Here is a 21422-nt window from a genome sequence, read left to right as displayed (position 1 = left end):
CCCTGTCATATTTATTGTCTAGTAGTTCTCTATGAATAATTATTCTGATGTGGATTTTCTCACATTATCTTGCCACAATTCTTTAAAGACCTAATAAATATTATTTGTCAGAAATGCTAGTTAAATGAATGTGTTTTAAATTATACTGTAGGAATTGAGTAGCAATATGAATTTAATAATGGTTGCTGCTTATACTTGAGAAATGCTATTAATTAAGATATTGAAATAATGAGGTTTTCATATCCAAAAGTTCAGAGTTTGGCCATGCAGAGGAACACATAATTCATTATACATTGTTCTCCCAAGCATTTAGAACCCATTAAAGAATAAAGAGTTGCAATTTTGTTTATGTTTTTGTTTTTTTCCAGAACCATGAAGCTGTTCAGGCAGCAATGAGGTAAAAACTGATTGGTGTTTTTGTACGTTCCGTAGTCTGATGTGGTTTACCTAAGTGTTTTAGTTTAGTTTCAATAGTGGAGGAAGAAAATGAAAAAAAAAAAAAAATCAAAACAGTGTGGTTTAACTGTTCAAAACTATTTGAGATGTTCTAAAGGAAAAGAAGAAAAGGTAAGTCCCAAGTACTCTATCTTAACTTTTTCCGGCAGTTACATTAGTATTGCCGTGCGGAAATGATGTTTCACTTTTTCACTGGCCGCCTTAGTCTCAGGGCTCCACTTGCTTAACAGAACCTGTGTATCCCCTATTAGTCTTCTCTTTTTTTCCAAAGTCTATTTGTTTCAGCCCACAGTTGTGGATAAAGGGAGAAGGCAAAGGGTTTTATTACTCATAGCACAATAGACAGCCTAAGCTTCATGTTTAATCAGTTTCTTTTGCTCCCAAGTCCAAGAAGGTTTGAGGCATAACCATGCCCAATCGGATGCTATGCTAACAGTGGGTTTTTGGCACAGATGAAGAAATTCAAGCTTGGGAAACCCCAATTTTTAAAAGTGGGCTGCTAGTGCATCTTTCCAACTTCTGCGCAGAGGGAGACATTACTTTTATTTTCTTCCCGGACAGGGAACAAACCTGTCTTCTGCTCCAGAATGGAGCACACTCTCTGTAATTGCATAGTTGTTTACTACACAAACATCTTTGAGAAGCTAGAGGGGAAGAAAACTGAAGATAAGACTTGCAGAACCCTGAGAGACCCATTAAAAATTGTATCCCAACAGTCTCAGGAGATAACACTCAGCCAAACCCCTGAATGGCAACAGGATCCAGCCACTGATAATTAGGGGAAGGCATCATGAGACTGTGAATGCAACCACTACAAAGATTCAAAGTAGAGAAAGAATGTGGTGATTTAAGGGAAAGGAAGGTCATCATGGGCCACAGGTAAAGTCTAATAAATGAGCCCAGAGAGATAGGCAGGAGTTAGATTACATAGATCAGGGCTTCTCAAACTTCAATGTGCACACAAATTGCATGGGGGATGGATGTTGTTAAAAATCAGATTCCAATTAAGTAGATCTGAGGCAGGGTCTGAAATTCTGCATTTCTTCTTTTTTTAAGATTTATTTATTTAGTTTAGAGAGAGAGAGCACATGCAAGAGGGGCAGAGGAAGAGGGAGAGAGACTCTCCTGCAGACTCTGTGCTGAGCTCAGAGCCCGACAACGTGGGACTGGATCTCAGGACCCTGAGATCAAGACCTGTGCTGAAACCAAGAGTCAGATGCTGAAATGACTGCACCATCCAGTCACCCCTGAAATTCTGCATTTCCGAAATGCTCCCAGGAGATGCCTGCCAATGCTATAGATCTGAATAAGGAAGATGTAGAACATTTTGCAATGTTCAGATGAGAAATGATGGTGTTTGAAAACAGTATGTTTGGGACGCCTGGGTGGCTCAGTCATTAAGCGTCTGCCTTCCGCTCAGGTCATGATCCCAGGGTCCTGGGATCGAGTCCCACATCGGGCTCCTTGCTCAGTGAGGAGCCTGCTTCTCCCTCTCCCTCTGCTGCTCCCCCTTCTTGTGCTCCCTCTCTCTCTGACAAATAAATAAATAAAAATCTCTAAATTAAAAAAGAAAGAACTCTTTTTCCGGTAGCGGAGTCTGGAGAAGACACGCAGAAATGGCACCTCGCAAGGGGAAGGAAAAGAAGGAAGAACAGGTCATCAGCCTTGGACCTCAGGTAGCTGAAGGAGAGAATGTGTTTGGTGTCTGCCACATCTTTGCATCCTTCAATGACACTTTTGTCCATGTCACCGATCTTTCTGGCAAGGAAACCATCTGTCACGTGACTGGTGGAATGAAGGTGAAGGCTGACCGAGATGAGTCTTCTCCCTATGCTGCCATGTTGGCTGCCCAGGATGTAGCCCAGAGGTGCAAGGAGCTGGGCATCACTGCCCTCCACATCAAACTACGAGCCACAGGAGGAAATAGAACCAAGACCCCTGGACCTGGGGCCCAGTCAGCCCTCAGAGCCCTTGCCCGCTCAGGAATGAAGATCGGGCGGATTGAGGATGTCACCCCCATCCCCTCCGATAGCACCCGCAGGAAGGGGGGTCGCCGTGGTCGCCGTCTGTGAACAGGATTCCTCAAATTACTGTTTTCTGTTAATAAATTGGCTTTGTGTGAGCTAAAAAAAAAAAAAGAAAGAAAGAAAACAGTATGGTAGTAACAGAGGTAGAGATAATTGGACTAAATTAGCATGCATCAGAAAATAGTGATACTGACTGAATGGATACAGATAGCAAAAGAAGCAAGGGTTCTGAGCACCCCATTCTGATGTGTGTGTCCAGGGGCACCATAGCACCAAAGGAATGCTTTGACACCAGCTGGTTGTCATACAATTCAACTGAATTCTGATAATATCCACCCTGAGATGGTGTCAGTTCCTACATGTTAAGGTCTTGGTCCTACTAGATGGCCTCCTCCCTACTTGTATATGCCAATTGCAAGGCCAGATTATCATCTGCACTTCTGAAAACCCCCTCTTTGGGTTTGACCAATTTTCTAGAGTGGCTCACAGATCTCACAGAAATATTTATATATTGTATTATTGGTTTATTATAAGAGGATATAACCCAGAAACAATTGAAGAAATGAATAGGGCAGGGCCTGGGGAAAAGACAAGGAGCTTCCAGGTCCTTCCATTTTCTCCACATTGCCACATGTCACCAAACTGGAAGCTCTCTGAACCTTATCTTTTCTGGTTTTTATGGGGACTTCATTACCTAGGTAAGATTGATTAAATTATTAGCTGTCAGTGAACTCAATCTACAGCCCTGGACATGTGTGTTGGCAGAGTTCCACCTCTAATCATGCGGTTGGCTTCTCTGGCAACCAAACACCATGCTTAGGTGTGAACCAAAAATTGCCTCAGTAACAGAAAAGATAACTTTATTGCTCTTATCATTTAGGAAATTCCAATGGTTTTAGGAGCTCTGTGCCAGAGATGGGGACAAAGACCTAATATATATATCTTATTATAAATTACAATATCACAAAATACATAACAGGGGCGCCTGGATGGCTCAGTCGTTAAGTGTCTGCCTTCGGCTCAGGTCATGATTCCACGGTCCTGGGATCGAGCCCTGCATCGGGCTCCCTGCTCTGTGGGAAGCCTGCTTCTCCCTCTCCTGCTCCCCCTGCTTGTGTTCCTGCTCTCGCTGTCTCTCTCTCTCTGTCAAATAAATAAAATCTTAAAAAAAATACATAACAAAAATTCCTAAATTTTTTGGTTCACAAACTAGATTACAGCATAGTTCTTTGAAACAGGAACAATAGGGTAAGAAAGCAGTTTCTGTGTATGAGGGTGGAGGTGGGAAATAAGTATTCTATTTAAAGACTAAGTTTGAACTTATAAGATATGCAAGTGCATATTTCAAGTAATTAATAAGATAGTATAGAACTCTGAAGTGATAGGGAGAGGTTATTAATATAAAGCTGTTATATAAAACAGAGCATTAGTGAAATTACCTAGGAGATTGAGGAGTGAAGGGAGACTAATACCAAATTTAGGAGAGACAGAAGTGTAGATAACAGTAGAGAGGGTTTTTCTTTAATTTTTGTTTGGAAAGATATTTATTAGAAAGAGGTAGTTTAGGGGCGCCTGGGTGGCTCAGTCGTTAAACATCTGCCTTTGGCTCAGGTCATGATCCCAGGGTCCTGGGATCGAGCCCCACGTCGGGCTCCCTGCTTCACGGGAAGCTTGCTTCTCCCTCTCTCACTCCCCCTGCTTGTGTTCTCTCTCTCGCTCTCTCTTTCAAATAAATAAGTAAAATCTTTAAAGAAAAAAAAAGGTAGTTTTTTTAAATTTTTTTATTATTATTATGTTATGTTAATCACCATACATTAGTTTTTGATGTAGTGTTCCATGATTCATTGTTTGCATATAACACCCAGTGCTCCATGCAGAACGTGCCCTCCTTAATACCCAGAGGTAGTTTAAAAGAGATATTGGGCAAAGGAAAAATTTCTTTTGTTGCATGATAGAATACCATAGAGAATGTTGACATTTGAGGGCATTAATTAAGTAGCATGAGTGAAACTGATAGCCTATAGGCTATTACAGAAGAAAGTACAGAGAGAAAGTCCCTGAATTAGCAGAAAGGAATGGGGGGCAGATAGGCCCAAGGATTTGAAAGCAGAGGAAAATTGTCCATTGTAATAAGAGGGAGGACAAAACTTGTTTGCTCTCAGTGAGATGAAACACTGGCTTCTTATAATTTTTCTTCTCTCATTGAAATGTAAGATAATGCCAGTGTTTGAGTAGAAGAGTAGGGGATGTGTGTGCAATAGTTGAGGAAAGAGGAAATGTAAACCAGTAGCTTTGGAGGTGAGGAAGCAAACACATAAGGGAAATATGGGGCATTAATGGGCAATGCTGTTTGCTGATTTGACATTTCTGGTCATTAATATAAAGTAAGCTTGGGGGCACCTGGGTGACTTAGTCAGTTAGGCATCCAACTCTCGATTCCGGCTTAGGTCACAATCTCAGGGTCTTGAGATGGAGCCCCCCATCAGGCTGTGTGCTGGGCATGGAGCCAGCATAAGATTCTCTCTCTCCCTCTGCCCCTCCCACACTTGCACTTGTTCTCTCTCTCAAAAAATAAATAAATAAATAAATAAAAATAAATAAAGTAAGCTTGGTTAACATTCCATGTTGTTTTTGCTGTTTTCCTCGGTGTTTACCACTTACAAGCATACCAGGAGGAGAATATCAGTTGGGTTTTCTCCAGGGATAAGACTGATAGAGGAAGAAAAAAGCAAAGGAATTAAAATGCTCACAAGATTTACTTTTGGAAATGGGTCATGGAATGTGGACTCTAAAATGGTAAAGATGAAAGTAGAATTTGGAGGGATTGGATTTACTGAGTATAAGAATTGAAGAAGTTCAAATCAATGGAAACTTAAGTAACTGATACATACATACATACTTTTTGACAACCTGGCCATAATAAATAACACCGGTTCTTTACCAGAAAAAGCTAAGGCTACTTTTTAACTATTTTTGCCAAGATTTATTTTAAAATAAGAGTTTTTTTCCTTTTATAATTTAGAACTCATGAAGGTCATGAAGTTATCATGAAAAGTTAGCATATAATCCAAAGATTATGTGAAACCTATGGATTGGATTGATACTGCTTTCACACCCCAGCAAGAGAGGACCAGCATTTTGGGGGCACATTTCACAAGCACAAACAGAAAGATACATTTTTTGAAAGAGGCCTCATTGAGAGTCTAGCACTCAGCATTTCGTAGAGCACCATCTGTAAAATCTAAACACCCACTCTAGTGATAACACTTTTTAGGTCATAAGGAAACAGTCCTCCATATGGGACAAGAGCCTTATGACCTCAAGATAAAATACAACTTCCATCTGGATGCCATGAAGTTTGTATATTGTATTCCTGCCAATGTTCAAGATAGATATTGATACAAAAGGTATGTAGGATTTGAGTGATGGATGTGCTTAGATAAGAGGAAAGACAAATTAATTAATCTGTCAAATCCTTCTTCTCAGACAACAAGAATGCAATAGATTCTTTCATAATTAGGTATTGATTCCTGGTAGCTCTAAACATCTGTTTTCTTGCTTATCTTGATGTTCCCATTTGTGATTTGTGATAGAGAAACTCATGAATTAGAAATGATTTTCACAACAGTGGCAAATGGAAGTTGATATATATTTATAACATTAAACAATTCATCTTTCTCTTGAAATTGTATATGTGCTGTAAAGATAACATTCATGAAGTGTATCCCCATTCTTTATAATGTAACCAGATAACTTTGGGGCATAGAATTGGAAGTAGTTCTAATTTTCTAACATCTTTAATGATATTTAATTGAATGTATAAAATAAAAATAGCCTTATGCAAAATTTTTGCCATTTTAATTTTGTTATATCATGCTTTTTATTTTTAACTGATAATTTTAATTCTAATAATTTAACAGGTAAATGACAACTAAAAGTACAACTGAAATATTTTTCGTTATATATTTCATTTAATTTACATTTTTATAAATACATATTCAAAGTTGAAATAATGAACACATGTTAATTTTTTTAAGATTTTTATTTATTTATTTGATAGAAAGAGAGCAGGCGAGCACAGGCAGAGGGAGAGGGAGAAACAGGTCCCCCACTGAGCAGGGAGTCTGATGCGGGGCTCTATCCCAGGACGCTGGGATCATGACCTGAATCGAAGGCAGACACTTAACCAACTGAGCCATCCAGGCACCCCAAAACATGTTATTTTTAATCTTACCTGTCATTATGACTAAGTCATGAAAGAATAATGCTTCTGAGAGTAAGAAAATGAAAGTTCAATTCAAGGGGGAAAAAGCCTAAATGAAGAAATGAGACAATTTCAAGAGCAGGACCCACATAAACTTTGTGAACCAAATTAATAATCAAGGCCATGGGACTATACGTGAGCTTCCATGTGGACTTGTGCTCTAGGTCCTGAAAATGTTAAGGGGCAGCCAGAGTTCCATTTTCCTCAGAATATTGATTGGGTCAGTTGTCCACAGGAAGACCCCCCTGGTTCCTGTGGCCCCAGAGCTGCCTGCAGAGCCAATTAAGATTTCAGAGCTGAATGCATACGAGGATCAAATAGTTTTTAACATTAAAAATATAAACCCAGAAAACAGCATTTCTAAATTTTTGCCAAAGTCAGTAATTGTTATATATATTAAACAGCAGATATTAAAGTTCCATGGAGGAGACTGGTTTGGGAAGAGATAGAACAGAAAATAAATCTAACAAAGTAGACTAGGTCCCTAACAGAGAGACCTCCAAATGGTAAGCAGATGCAAATGCACTTGGAGAATCCTAACCTTAACCCTAATCCAAACCCTAACCATAACCTTAACATTTTAAGGTTTTTACTGAGATCACCAAACATCAAAAAGACAAACCACACAGACACACATACACAGACACACAGACACACAGACACACAGACACACACACACACACACACACACACACACACACACACGATACTCCTCTACAACCAATTAACTGCATTTTAGAGTAGAATTTGGTATGTTCTTGAAGTTTGAGGTTGGCAACTGCTGTCATAAGTATGGCACATTGAGGGTTAGAGTTAGAGAATAAAATAATTTTGAAGGTTTATGAACAAAAGAAGGAAGTGATCAAATGTGCCCTTTAGGAGCGTTACTCTGGCAAATGTATGTAGGACAAAGCAGAACTAGAGTAGCTATGAATAAGGAAGAGGTTTCAAGTAACCAAGAGAATCCTCAAGGTAATGACAAGGGGGGAGGGGTGAATTACCACTCCAGGTTGTGAACAAGAATAACTAAAAATGATGATCTGATTAAGTCAAGTTTCAAAAATAGAGCAAACAGCATTGACAGTAAACAATGATTTCAGTTTTCCAACATGTTTTGTTTAAGATGCCATGGGCCCCTTTGAGGAATGACACCAAGCCGACTGCTACAAATGTAACTCTTGACCTGGTAAGAAAGATCAAGACTCAAGATAGAGTTTGACAATCTTGGATACAAAGAAGATAATTTGCAAAATTGAAAACAGAAATGAAAAACAAAAATAGAAAATAGTATGCTACTGTAATTATTGAAATGCTTATTAAAGTAATTAGATAATTTATTTTTACTTTCAGATGAAAATCTCTGTGTGTGTGAGTGTGTGCCTGTGTGTGCACGTGTGACTCTGCTTTGTTTTTCGGGAAGAATTTAGTACTGGTAACAATACTGTGAAACGGGCTTATAATAAGGATAGATAATTTATTTTTTAAAAAGGCATTCCAAAAATTTACATCCTGACCAACTCCTTGCTGAGATTATTTTATGAACGTATTTCTAACCTGTTTATTAATTGCTATCACCAGTTCATCTCTTGGCATTTAGTGTCTTCCTTAAGTTATTGAACTTTTATCCAGTTTTAAATTTAATTATGAATATATATATGTGTATATTATATATACTCACATATACACACATATTTGGTACATATTTCATATAATCAGTATTTTCTTTTATGTTATTTTAAATTTCTTTACAACATTTTTATTTCAAGTGCCTACATTTGCCTTCTTGAATAAAAAAAATAATTATCCTTAGCTAGACATTTTAAGAACATTTCTCTATTTTTTTGTTCTTTTTCTATAGGAACTGAGTAATTCACCTAGAGTTAAATTTGGTGTTCAGCGTGAAATAAGATCAAAATTTCTTCCTTGCATCTACCTTCCTTACATTATTATTTCAGACTGTAAACTGTTCTATTAAACTTCCTCTATTATATCAAATTTCATTTCTAGATACTCTAAGCTTTCATTTATTCAGTCAGTCAACATATACTTATTAAGAGTGTATTATCTGTCAGGTAATATTGTAAAAGTGGAAAATGCAGCAGTGAAGAAAACATACATAAATGCCTACCATCATGCATATTTCACTGTGTAGTATAGAAATGGTCAAGAACAAGGAGAAAAGAGAAGGAAAAGAAGTTAAAAATTTTAGTCTAGGGGCGCCTGGGTGGCTCAGTAAATTAAGCGTCTGCCTATGGCTCAGCTCATGATCCCAGAGCCCTGGGATCGGGTCCCACATGGAGCCCCATCGTAGGCACCTGGCTCAGGGGGCGTCTGTTTCTCCCTCTCCCTCAACCCCTCCAACCCCCCTTGTGCACATGCCCTCTCTCTCTAAAATAAATAAATAAATCTTCAAAAAAACCATACTGGGTAGATTTTATTATTTCTTCTTAGAAAACTGTCTTAAAATACTGCAATAAGTTATTGTGTTTCTGGACAAAGAAACTAATATTACAGTTTATGTAATGTCTCGCCTTCCTTCCTAATTCTTGGGAGCCTTTTTAATACTTAACTTGGTTCCATTTAGAGTTAATGATCTCATGAGCCAGTGTTCTACTGATTATACCCCAAACCTACAGTAAGCACAATATATGAAGACAAATCTTTTTATTTTTCCTTCCTTTTGAATATAATTTGCCACCTATGCCGAAATAAGTGATTGAGGCGCTATAAACTATATCTGGAAAGATGCTATGAAATGATGCCACTTCTAACAAATGCTACTCTTCAGTTAAAACACCTCCTCAGCACGCAAAGGAATCAATTCCCAGGTGGCAACACAGCCGCTTGAGACTGCTTCCCTCCTCCTTTGTTATTGATTGTATTGACAGCTGGTATTTTCTACTTTGAGACAATTTCTTTTCCTATTTACTCAGTCATATCTTGTTGGAGTATTGACCTTATTACAGCATGAGGATGCAGTCAATAATAACAAACTCCCCTGGGGCCTGACGGATGGTTTTGTATTTGGCTTTGCTGTCAGCAGTGAACCTCACCAGGTGCAAAACAAAGGACCAAAGTGAAGAGGAAATGTTACCTGGATTAAGAGGCTAGTGACCATTTGCAGAGAAGAAGAATGCTAAATCCTGGATTTAAACAGGAATGTATTTTCAGTTGAAAGCTAGATTTTCAAGACTAAGCATGAAAAGAAAGGCTAAATACATGTATTGCTGATTTCAGCTGCCAGACTGACGCATATGTAATTCAAAAAGACAACCTTAATTCTAAATGCAATTTTTGATGTGTAAGATCTTACAAATAAACCACAAGATCTTATTTTAATCTATGAAATAACCTATTACTGTCTATATATTTTTGAATCATATATCACAGATACTATTATCCATTATCATATATTCAACATTGAATAAAACAATGTATTATTAATATGCAGTCAATTGATTATAAATTATAAACATTTGAAATTAGATTATAAAATAAAATTTAACAATAAAGGATACATTTATAAGCAACAAATATACGTCTTCATATTGACCTGGCCATTTCAGCCACAAACCTGAATTAAATTTTCAAACAAATGACATCGAATCTTTTTGGTTTAATATTCCATTCTGACTTCAAATACTTCTCAATCATTTTTTCCCATGTGAACTATAGCAAGAGTAATTTAATTTATTCCCAAAGTCACTCATTCTTTTCTCTCCAATTCATCCTTTATGTTTCCATCAGAATTTTCCTCCCTAACATAGATCTGATTTTGTCACTTACCGTCTTATATACCCCCATGGTCCCAACTGCCTAGATAACAGATCAAATTCCTCAGCAAATAATTTAAGACCCTCCAAAGCTTGATTCTAATTAATACATTTCTAGTAGCATGGCCAATCCTTGCCTCAAATATTACATTTAAAGTGCTCCTAGCCCCCCTGAAAATACTATACGTTTTCACATCTCTGGTTATTGACCATGCTGTTGCTTGATCCTTCTCACCTTACTCAAACTAAAGATGTTTTATTTCTGATTCAAGTTTCCATTCAAATGTTACATAAAGACTTCCCTAGTCCTAGCATTTAGAATCAAACTCTTTCTCTGCTGTACTTTGATTGAAATGATGAATTTTAGCCTCTTTATTTTGGGTTTTTTGTTGTTTTGTTTTTATTGTCCCCCTCACTCATAAGCATATAGGTTTCCACGTACACAACGGATTTCACAGACAAATGAAAACACCATATTATGATACTCTTTAGGAGAAGAATTTAGTCTTATTTCTTGTTCTCTTCCCAGAACAAAGCATAGTTCTCAACCATATTTCTTGAGGTGCATTTGTTTACTTTTCCTTTTTTAACACTTATAATTGAAATATAGTCGACATACAATGTTATATTAGTTTCAGGTGTACAACATGCTGATTCAACACTTCTGTGCATTACTCGGTTCTCACCACAAGTGTAGTCACCATCTGTCAGAGAACAAACTGTTGCTTGTCAGATAGGAGATGAGTGAGGGGACAGGTGAAATAGGTGAAGGGGATTAAGAGGCATGAACTTCCAGTTATAAATTAAATAAGTCAAGGAGATGAAAAGTACAGCACAGGGAACATAGTCAATAATATTATAAAAACAATGCATGATAACTGAGGTGTATATTTTTGAATTATTTGAATAAGGAAGAGAGGATGGAGGATAGATGTCCAGACACAATAGTCACAGAGCTATGGAAGCCCTTTTGTATTTCAGTTTGTTTCCTATTCACTTGTGATATGCTTGTCATGAAAGTAATATGAAATTTTAAAAGTAAGACTCATTATAATACAAGAATTTTAAATTAACTATGTCAATGACTTTGGTGTTTGATTTAATAAAACCACATAGCTTTAGATATAAAATGAATCTTTTCTATACTCAGAAATATAAAATTCATTTTATGGTATGGAAAAAGAAGGTATTTATCTCTGCGTCTTTATATGTCTGTAACATCCTTGAAAATATCTCCATAATATTTTGGAAAATATTATCTACACAAATGGCATCATTGTTATTTGAATGATAGACCCATAAAAAGTCAGGCACATTTCAGTCCAGTGAGAAAAGACAGCATTCTAATTTTAATAAAGATTTCCGTTAAACCAGATATTTTAAAATGAAAAGGAGGACTGGAGGGGCACCTGGGTGGCTCAGTTGGTTAAGCGACTGCCTTCAGCTCAGGTCATGATCCTGGAGTCGTGGGATCCAGTCCCGCATCGGGCTCCCTGCTCGGCAGGGAGTCTGCTTCTCCCTCTGACCCTCTTCCCTCTCATGCTCTCTGTCTCTCATTCTCTCTCTCTCTCTATCAAATAAATAAATAAAATCTTAAAAAAAAATCTTAAAGAAAAAAAGAGGACTGGAGGCAAGTCACGGCTTTTTCAATTTAAATGCCATCGCAGACATATTGCACTTCAATTTTTGGAGTGCTTCATTGGACAACTATAACTTTCCATTTTTTATTTATTTATTTATTTATTTATTTATTTATTTATTTATTTATTTATTATTTGGGGGGTATAGTTGACACGCAATGTTACATTAATTTCAGGTGTACAACATAGTGATTTAACTTCTCTATACATTATGCTGTGCTCACCACAAGTGTAACTACCATCTGTCACCATACAAAGCTATTACATTACCGTTGACTGTATTTCTTATGCTGTGCCTTTTATACCCTAACTGGAAGCCTGGATTTCCTCCTCTCCTTCCCCTGATTTGTTTTTTTGTTTTTTTGTTTTGTTTTTTAATAAAATGATGAAAAATGTGTTACAAATGCAATTTCAAGTCATGCCCCCTAATTCTATGATTTCTGGAACTTCTGCATCCATTTCTATGCCTGATTTTTTCCTCCAATTATGCGTATTTTCCCTTTTTTCCCATTTCTTGTAGTTTTTGATTGGATGCTGGAGAATGTGAATGTCATTTTATTGACTGGTAGTTTTTGTTGTCTTCCTTTAAAGAGTATTGGACTTGGTTTGGGTAGACATTTAAGTTCCTTGTGAATTAGCCAGATTTTTGAGGCTTGCAAGCACTGTTAATGTAGATCTTATCAAACTTTCACCAGAGAGCCAGATTAACCCTACTGTTAAGGTGGTGACCCTGCTTGAGTTTCTCTTAAATGTCACAAGTGTTCAGTGACAGCTCTCTATTCATGCTTGATAGAATTTGGGAGTTTGTTAGCCATGTATGAGCCCCTGGAAACTTGCTGCTTCATCACCTTTCATTCTTTGCTTGCCCTCTGCAATTTCACCCCATGCTTCTGTGATGTATCATGTTCTAGAGGACACTACAGGTTGCTTGGAGACATTCTTGGCCTAGCTCTCTCCACTCCAGTGCACTTTCCCAGACTTCAGCTAACTTGGCATCCCTGAACTCCTAATTCATCCCTTAGTTCTACAAAATCATTCTGCTCTGTTTGGCTTCATCTTTGTGCACCATGTTTTGGAAAAGACATTCATAGGGCTGATTCTATTTTTTACTGTTTATGCAGGGATCACAGTCCAGCTCTGCCCTTGTCCTTTTCCTGAATAGGGTGGTTTTATATATCTCATCCATCTTTCTGTGTGTTTAGTGTGGGAGTGTAGTACACTTTTAGTCAGTCACTCACAGCTGAAAGCAGAATTTCCCACTTGAATTATAACAATCACCAAGTTCACAAACAGAGCTGAATGTGTAGTGGGAATATATAAAATAAGCTTTTAAATCTTATGTAATAAATGAAAACTGGTTAAAATAAATAATAATCATTTTCTTTAAAAATATTGTCATAAACATGTTATTTTTTGTCAAATAAAGGTAGATAAAATTGATAATGAATAAGCCTTGTGTTAGAGAACATTACTACAATGCCCTGCACATGTCAATAATTGCAGAGATTTGACATTTTCATTTGTTTTACGAGACTGATGAAGTTAATGTAAAATCTAAATTTAACATTTCAATTTTAGAATACATTTAATGGGAAACCTAAATTTAAAAATAAAAATGTTTAGACTAGAGAGAAACATTGGTTGTGTAGGATCAAGAAGGAAAAGACGATATATTAAAGATTTTCTACTTGAAAAAACAGATTGAGTAAATGGTACTTTTTGAAAAGTTTAGATAATTTTAAACTACTTCTAAACATCTTGTCTTCCTTTATGAATAAAACAACACTGCTCTGTATGAATAAAGCTTTGTGCTTTTCATTCTGATATGTGACTTTCAGAAGAAAATTGTATTAAGCTTGCCCATGTGGCATTCTAAGTCTTGTCAAAAATAATGCCCAAAACATACAAACAAAAGTTCAGAAATTACCCTACTTTTTTTTTAAATACTTTGTGTGGTCCAAATGGTTACACTAACCTGATGTCATATTGTCTATGATGGTAAGCTGAATGACAGATTCTCCATTTAAGTAGACACCTAGTTCCCTGAATAAACCGGACAGTTTCAAAAGGCACTGCTCCTCTCCCTGACTGAGGCATCATATTCGTTTTCCCCTAAACAACTCTCAGTAAATTTGACTTTTTTCTAGGTCTCGCTGCCCTAATTTTGTACCTCTATTTAAAATCCATCACTGATTTAATTAACCTCAAATACCACTCATAATCCAGCTGTCAGAGCCAAGAACTGAATAGCAGCTAGGAATACAAAACAAAACAAAGCAGGCAACTCAGCAGAGGCTTAAAAGGAATGGAATGATGAATGCGGAATACCTCAGGAATAGAGATTTATTGTAAGAGAACAACGGTTTGGTGTTTTACCTAACTCAGAAGCACTTTGCATGATCAAATTCCACATGTAATTGTTTGGATGCTCTGGGAAATGCAGGCACCCTGTTTGCTGTTCACAGCAAGCTGTTCAATGTCTTAGAGATAATTAGGCAAGTTGGACTGCATTATTGTTCAGCACATATTATGCAGACGCACGGTGATAAGAAGGCAATTTTTATGTAAGCTTCATCTTTTAAATCATGTACGATTTTTTTTCCTGAAAGGAATACCGCAACTTTTAAGCCATGACTGTATCACTAATTATTATGGTTTCATGAGACATAGAAGAATGAAAAAAATTGCCCCACGTTCAAAGACAAACTGGAAGATGGACTGAATTTTAATTAACAAGGCCATTAGCATTCAAAAAAGCTATCTTTGTAATATTTGGATTCAGGAAATGATATGTAAAGCCATATTAATTAAGCATAAGCATGAGGTTCTTAGCTGCGAGAACAACAAAAAAGTCCATTTTGCACTCCACAGCAAAACGGTTTACCAACCGACTAATAAGAGAAAATAAATATTGAGGAGCGCCTGGGTGGCTCAGCCCGTTAAGTGTCTGCCTTTGGCTCAGGTCATGCTCTCAGGGTCCTGGGGCTCCTTTCTCAGCTGGGAGTCTCCTTTTCCCTCTCCTTCACCTCTCCCCCCATTCCTGCGTGCCTGTGGGCCCATGTTCTCTCTCTCTCTCTCTCAAATAAATAAATAAATAAATAAAATCTTTAAAAAAATACTGACTACACAATAGTATTTTGTTGGGTAATTTATTTTCTGATAGGAGATTTTTTTTTCCTAAAATGTTGTGTTGCTCTTCTCATGAAATATTCTTAGATATGATGGACTTCCAGGAGCAACCATGTAAGACAATAGTTCAGAGCACCTATTCTGCCATGTACTTGCTGACCTTCATGAAATTACCTACATGTGTGCTTCTATTTCCTGTTCTGAAAAAAATGTAAATTATAATAGTACTAACGCATAGAGTCTTCTGGAAAAGTTAGTGAATATATATAAACGTTTAGAAAAGCACCAGGTAAAGAGTAGGCATGATTGAGTGTTTATTGTAATTATTATTGTTATTATTAGCTATGCCTTTGTTTTTGTTACTGTTGTTATCATTCCAATGAAGATTAAACAGAGTTTGATCCTGCTTCATCTAAATTATTAATGGAAATAATTAATTATATAACTTTTATTACTTTTACTAATAACATTAATTATAAACTATTAATAGAAACCATATTTTCACAGATGTTACTTTATTTACACCTTCCAGATTCCCTCTGACATAGTTATAGAATTGAATACAAACAAAATTGTACTAAGTATTTTACAGAGCTTAGAAAAATTTGTTTATTCAAATTCTCCCATTAACCTGTGATGTGTGTAACATATTCATTTTTATTTTCAAGGGCAGAGTCTGAATTTAATAAAGTTAAGTAAACTGATTAAAATCATATCAAATCATGACTCCAAACCTGACCATTGCCTTCACTTAGTAGACAGTCAGTCCTTAGGAATACACTGAGGTCCTGCTCTTCAGCAGATGAAGACACTGGGTTGGTCTTTCTTTACAATAAAAAAAGGCGATGAAAAAGAAAATAATGAAAAATTAACAAGTTAAAAACTGGAATATATAAATCACTGCATTTTTCTTAGTTTGAGTCAATGATCTTTGTTAAAGTGCCATATATATTTTAAAAACATTTTTTCTCTAGATTTTGGAAAGGTTAAAAGATTGCATGAAAAACTCCTAGTTGAAGTTGAAATTGTGTCCAGTCATGGTCATTGTTCATTTAGTAAAAATTACCTGGCCCCACATTTCACAGAAGTCACACCAGGACTAAAGATGACCTTTTTATGACAATTTGCTCTTGGGTTTATAGTGGAGAAAATTAATTGTGTTTTCCATGTTAACATTCTTTATGATATGTTCCCAGATGTCATATATATGGAAATTGAATAGAAAAGTCCCTCTTCTGAGGGTTTTATTTTGGCAGCTTTCTTTCCAGTATTACACAAGGTCCTTATGTAAATACGATGTAGCTAAATATTAGTGCCTTAGTCTTTGTCAGTTCTCTGTGTGTTCAACATTCCATGGGGCAGCCAGACACAGAGTGAGTTTTGAAAACAGAGGGAATTTTGGGCTCCCATAATGACCATTGAACATGCAAAACAAAGTAAGTATGGGCTCCCAAGTTTCATTTAAAGAAAGGATTTTCATTCACAGGAGAAAATATTAAATATACCTGCATAAAGTAAAACAGAAAAATTAAGTAAGAGGCTGGTTAGAAAGCATCCAATAAGCACTGGGCATTTATGACACATCAAAGATCATTAATAAAAAGATTTCATGCCCTTCAATATGAACTTCAAATTCCTCCTACATTCAAATAAGTTTCTGTGTTCAGGAACCATGCCTTCTCCTATGCTTTTAGAAAGTCAAGCTTATTCCTATTAACTCAATACATAACAAAGAAAAAATGTGCCATTGGGAAGATATTAAAGGATATTTATAATTTTTATACCTATAATTCTTACATTAAACTATTATTTTAAAGCACCAGCAGATTATTACTAAAACAATATGGTAAGAAACCCACACATTTTTTTTTTCAAAAACTATACTCTAAAGACTTAAAAAGAACCATACTATGTTAATGTTTTCTTATTTCTGTACATAGACTGGAGGTCACATAAAGTAAGGATGCTTGAGAATAAGGAAATTTAAATAGACAAAAAGTTGTTTATAGCTACCAATTTGAATATTCATGGTCACTTAGTTTAGGTATGAAATGCGAGGTACATCTTATTTGATTACTATCTATATAATTTAAATAGAGTTTTAAAATGTTATTATCTAAGTAGCTGGCCGTTATTAGACCATATTTGGAAACACTTGCAAGAACTAAAGAGATTGGATGTACGTATACTATAAAGAATGCATGAAGACCTCCAAGTCTTGCCCAAATTGATGGACAAGAGCCTGGAGGTAAGAGAAGAGCACAGAGATCAACTGCCATTTTCATCACATGATATGCTAGGAACATGACTTGTTGAAGATGTTGATCTTGACCATCTGGCTAAAGCAGTGTTTTTCAGCTTTCTCCAATGTAAAGTTTCTTCCCTCTCCCATCCCACCCCTTTAACTCTTAAGAAAGGAAGCATTCTGCACAGCCCACACTTCAAAGAGTAGGAAATTAGTACCACTACCTCTCTCCACTACCCTAAGAGCAGTGTACCTATCTAAGCTACTTGGAATTCTTCTGCATGAGAGATTTGTGTCTTTTCACCTATTTATATATTCAAGCATTTATTTATATCAGTATGGACTCATAAATATTTATTTTATACCTTGGGTTATAATCCAATACCACTTTATTTCTTGCTCAAATTGTTCCAGGTTTGGCCACTGGGGGCTCTTTCAGGTGGCTCCCATATCCTCTTGACACACAGTCATCGCTGTGAATTGGGCTTTTTTTTTTTAAATTTTATTTATTTATTTATTTGAGAGAGAGAGACTGAGAGATAGAGAGCACGAGAGAGAAGAGGGTCAGAGGGAGAAGCAGACTCCCCGCTGAGCAGGGAGCCCGATGCAGGACTCGATGCCGGGACTCTGGGATCATGACCCGAGCCGAAAGCAGTCGCTTAACCAACTGAGCCACCCAGGCGCCCAGGGCTGTTTGTTTTTATTTTCAAGTGCTTCCTTGCTTTTTTGGTGTTACAGGATGCTTCCGATTTATCTTGTGTATTTCTTGCACCAGGAATTGTGTATATATTAATCCCTTCAAAATAATTTATGCCCTTCCATAACACTAACTTAAAACGTATATTGCAATACAAAAACTAGCCTGTTTACCCTAATGGAAGGTGTACGACCTGGTCACGAGATGTCCCTGTGTAAAGTGAGAAGTCTGTCCTCCTAGCCCCTTTGGGTCCTAATATTCTGACTCTAATATCTCTACAAAACAGTATCCAATAAAGATCAAGAAATTATTTCCCCACTTTCAGAAGAACAGTGAGTCTTAGCAGATGAAATAAATTAAGTCAATTCCTGAAATATTTATTGGGTGCTTAGTGTATTCCTGCTGTGGAGATACAGTAATAAATAATATGCCCAGTGGCAGTCTGTAGTCAAGTGGCATTTTCCACTTCAGAATCAGCCATATTGCAATATTCAGAAGCTGCCTAGAAAAGCAGAGTCAAGTGATGTCAGAAAGCCAAATACAGAGTGTGTATTAACTTCTGTAAGTACCATGATGGCCGTGCAGGGGTGAGCAGTTCTGGTGCAAATATCATACAACCCGACTTAGGCAGAGCCTTGACTGGTTGTTCAGAAGAATGAAGTTAATGTGCTCAGCAATGCTGCCACGTGAGTCCCCAAGCTGCAGTGTGGACAGGAGGGGCGGTGCTAAGGGTGGTGGGATGGCAAGAGCTCCCCAACAGTGCAGAGCAATCAGTGAACTGAATGAAAGGGTAGTGGTAGAGATGGCACAAACCCTTGATCCAGGGGAACATTATGTGCCAAGTGGGAATGGCAGAAGAAAGAAATTCTCAGCTTTCTTCAGGAGTACACATAAGATACTAGAGGGAGAAAGGAAACAAAAAAATGGACAATTCTTGAAGTCACACGGTGGAGAGTCATACCATTAATGAAATTTCTGTGGGAACGATATATCCTCAAGCTGTCGCGGCCTGAGGAGAACAATAAAGGCAATGGATGCACTCAGTTTTGTCACACGGAAACCATTTTGAAAAATACAGAAAATGTGTATAATTAACTGAAATGTAAGTTCAGTTACATTCAATGTATAATTGCTTTAAAGTAATTGTCAACGTGAAAATACTGCAAATTATAAATGGAATCGCAGATATCCTTACACATTTTATATGAAATATCAAGAAAGCTGTCTGAATTAATCCTGGTGTCCCTTGATGGAAACATCTTTTTATTATATTACTTTATTAACTTGCTACCAGATGATTCTCACGTGAGTAACTAAACCTTTCAATAGTTCCCTCATCTGAGTCACTCTTTGGAATTTAATATTATGGAAACAGTGTAGTTGATCCCAGTTTTTAATCTTTGGCGAGAAGAAATTGTCCTGGGTCAAGGGAGGTGTTAAACAGTAATTGGTTTTGGCAGGAAAATCTATATCAGTGTGCCATAGCCTTCTCCACTGGGCTGCAGCTATCAGGATGACCTCCAGCTCATGCTGCAGCATTTCAAACGTGCCGTGCTGCCGGCCAGGAACGTGTATCCTGTGAAGTTCCCACAGATTGGTTTTGCTTCCTGGAGAAATACTACTTATTCACCTCTGTTTTCAGGGTTGTGAAGAAAGAAAACACTTTCCCCTTGCCTACATGAGCCACTGTGAAATATGCCTTTCTTTAGCAGATGATATTATTCATTCTTGTTTTTTTGTTTTTAAATTTTGACATTAACTGTTGAATAAGGTTTTGTTCTTAATTATGCCCCAAAGGGGGATAATTGGCACAAATCTGGAATTGTTTTACATAAAATGGCAACTTCAATATTGACTGAAACCTAACTTAAGCTAATTGCTCTGAGCTCAAAGCACTAAAACAACATGGGGGAAAAAAATTGCCTCTTTAGTTGGTTCCACATATTTGTGCTTTTAAAAGTGATTTTACAAATATTGGAAAATTCATAAGATCTGTCTCTATAATCACACAAACTTCATTCTTACAAGTTTTCCTTTTACTAATAATTTTGTTTATGATCTAAAAACCTTACCATCACGGCAAAATTATTAGGAGAGCTTTAAATCACTAAAATTTTAAGTTTTCCCATGTGATATTTAATATCTAGTCAATATATGTTCACTTCATAGCCATAAATGATTGAAAAAGAAAGAAAAGAAAAAAAATTCACATGCAATACAAAGCTTTACTGAAGGAATAATCCACAGCATAAATATTTAGGAGATAGAATTATTCACAAATAATTAAAAAATAATTCCTTTATTTTCACAGCAACTTTCAATATAACTATGCTTTATCAAATAATAAAGTTAATAATGTTTTGATTAGAAGTTTTTTTATGCTCGAGGATAACAGAAAATACCTATAAAATTTAAGTGATATTATTATAATGGTAAAACCTGGTAATTTTATTCAGTTTCCCACATCATCATAATACCACTCATTTCCCGCAATATATCAGAGATTCATGCATATTCAAACTACTCTTGATCTTACTCTTACCCTCTGCATATAGCTATCATTAAAATCACCATATTGTTTTAAATTATACATTCATCTGTCTCATTTCCTCATTACATTATAAACTATTCAACGCTAGTGGCTATAGGTCTCCAACATTCAGTACAATATAGAACGCATGAGGGAAATTCAGCATGCATTGAATAACTAATGTAAATGAACATGTTTATTCCTAAAATGCCTGCTTGTTTTTCAAACTGGATACCTAATTTTCATTTATCATGCGAAGGTCAAGAAAGGCCAAACCAAGAAAGGGGACTTAATTGGGGCTTTTTCTTTTTAAGAAACATTATAGAATTATTACAGTCTGTGCTCCAATGACTACTTACAAAAATTATTCCCAGTATTATGTATTTGGTAATAAGCAAATGGCTTATTACTCATTATTTTCATGATTTTATACCTTACAGGGCTAATATTAGACCACAAACTGCCTGAGGACAGCAGTTTAACTGCTTCATTATATATCCAACATTTCTGTAGAATGCAGTGTTTTGCCTGATTAAAAATAGTACTCAAATCATATATTCTTATTAACTATGCCTGCTAAAAGAGAACAAATTCAACACAGCAAATATCGAGTATTTGTTGAATGCAACACTATGCTCAGCCTTGTCTATAAAAGTTAAAA

At 36.4% G+C, this 21422-nt stretch overlaps 1 pseudogene; it reads left to right on the top strand.

Moving 5' to 3' along the window:
• Positions 1–2038: 2038 nt before the first annotated feature.
• Positions 2039–2578, top strand: LOC114196657 (small ribosomal subunit protein uS11 pseudogene; annotated as a pseudogene).
• The last annotated feature ends 18844 nt before the right edge of the window (positions 2579–21422 follow it).

The sequence above is a fragment of the Eumetopias jubatus genome, unplaced genomic scaffold, assembly GCF_037043125.1.
Source record: "Eumetopias jubatus isolate StellerSeaLion01/CBP00866 unplaced genomic scaffold, mEumJub1_p1.0 scaffold_2, whole genome shotgun sequence".
Taxonomy (NCBI): domain Eukaryota; kingdom Metazoa; phylum Chordata; class Mammalia; order Carnivora; family Otariidae; genus Eumetopias; species Eumetopias jubatus.
This window is presented reverse-complemented; position numbering and strand designations above follow the sequence as displayed.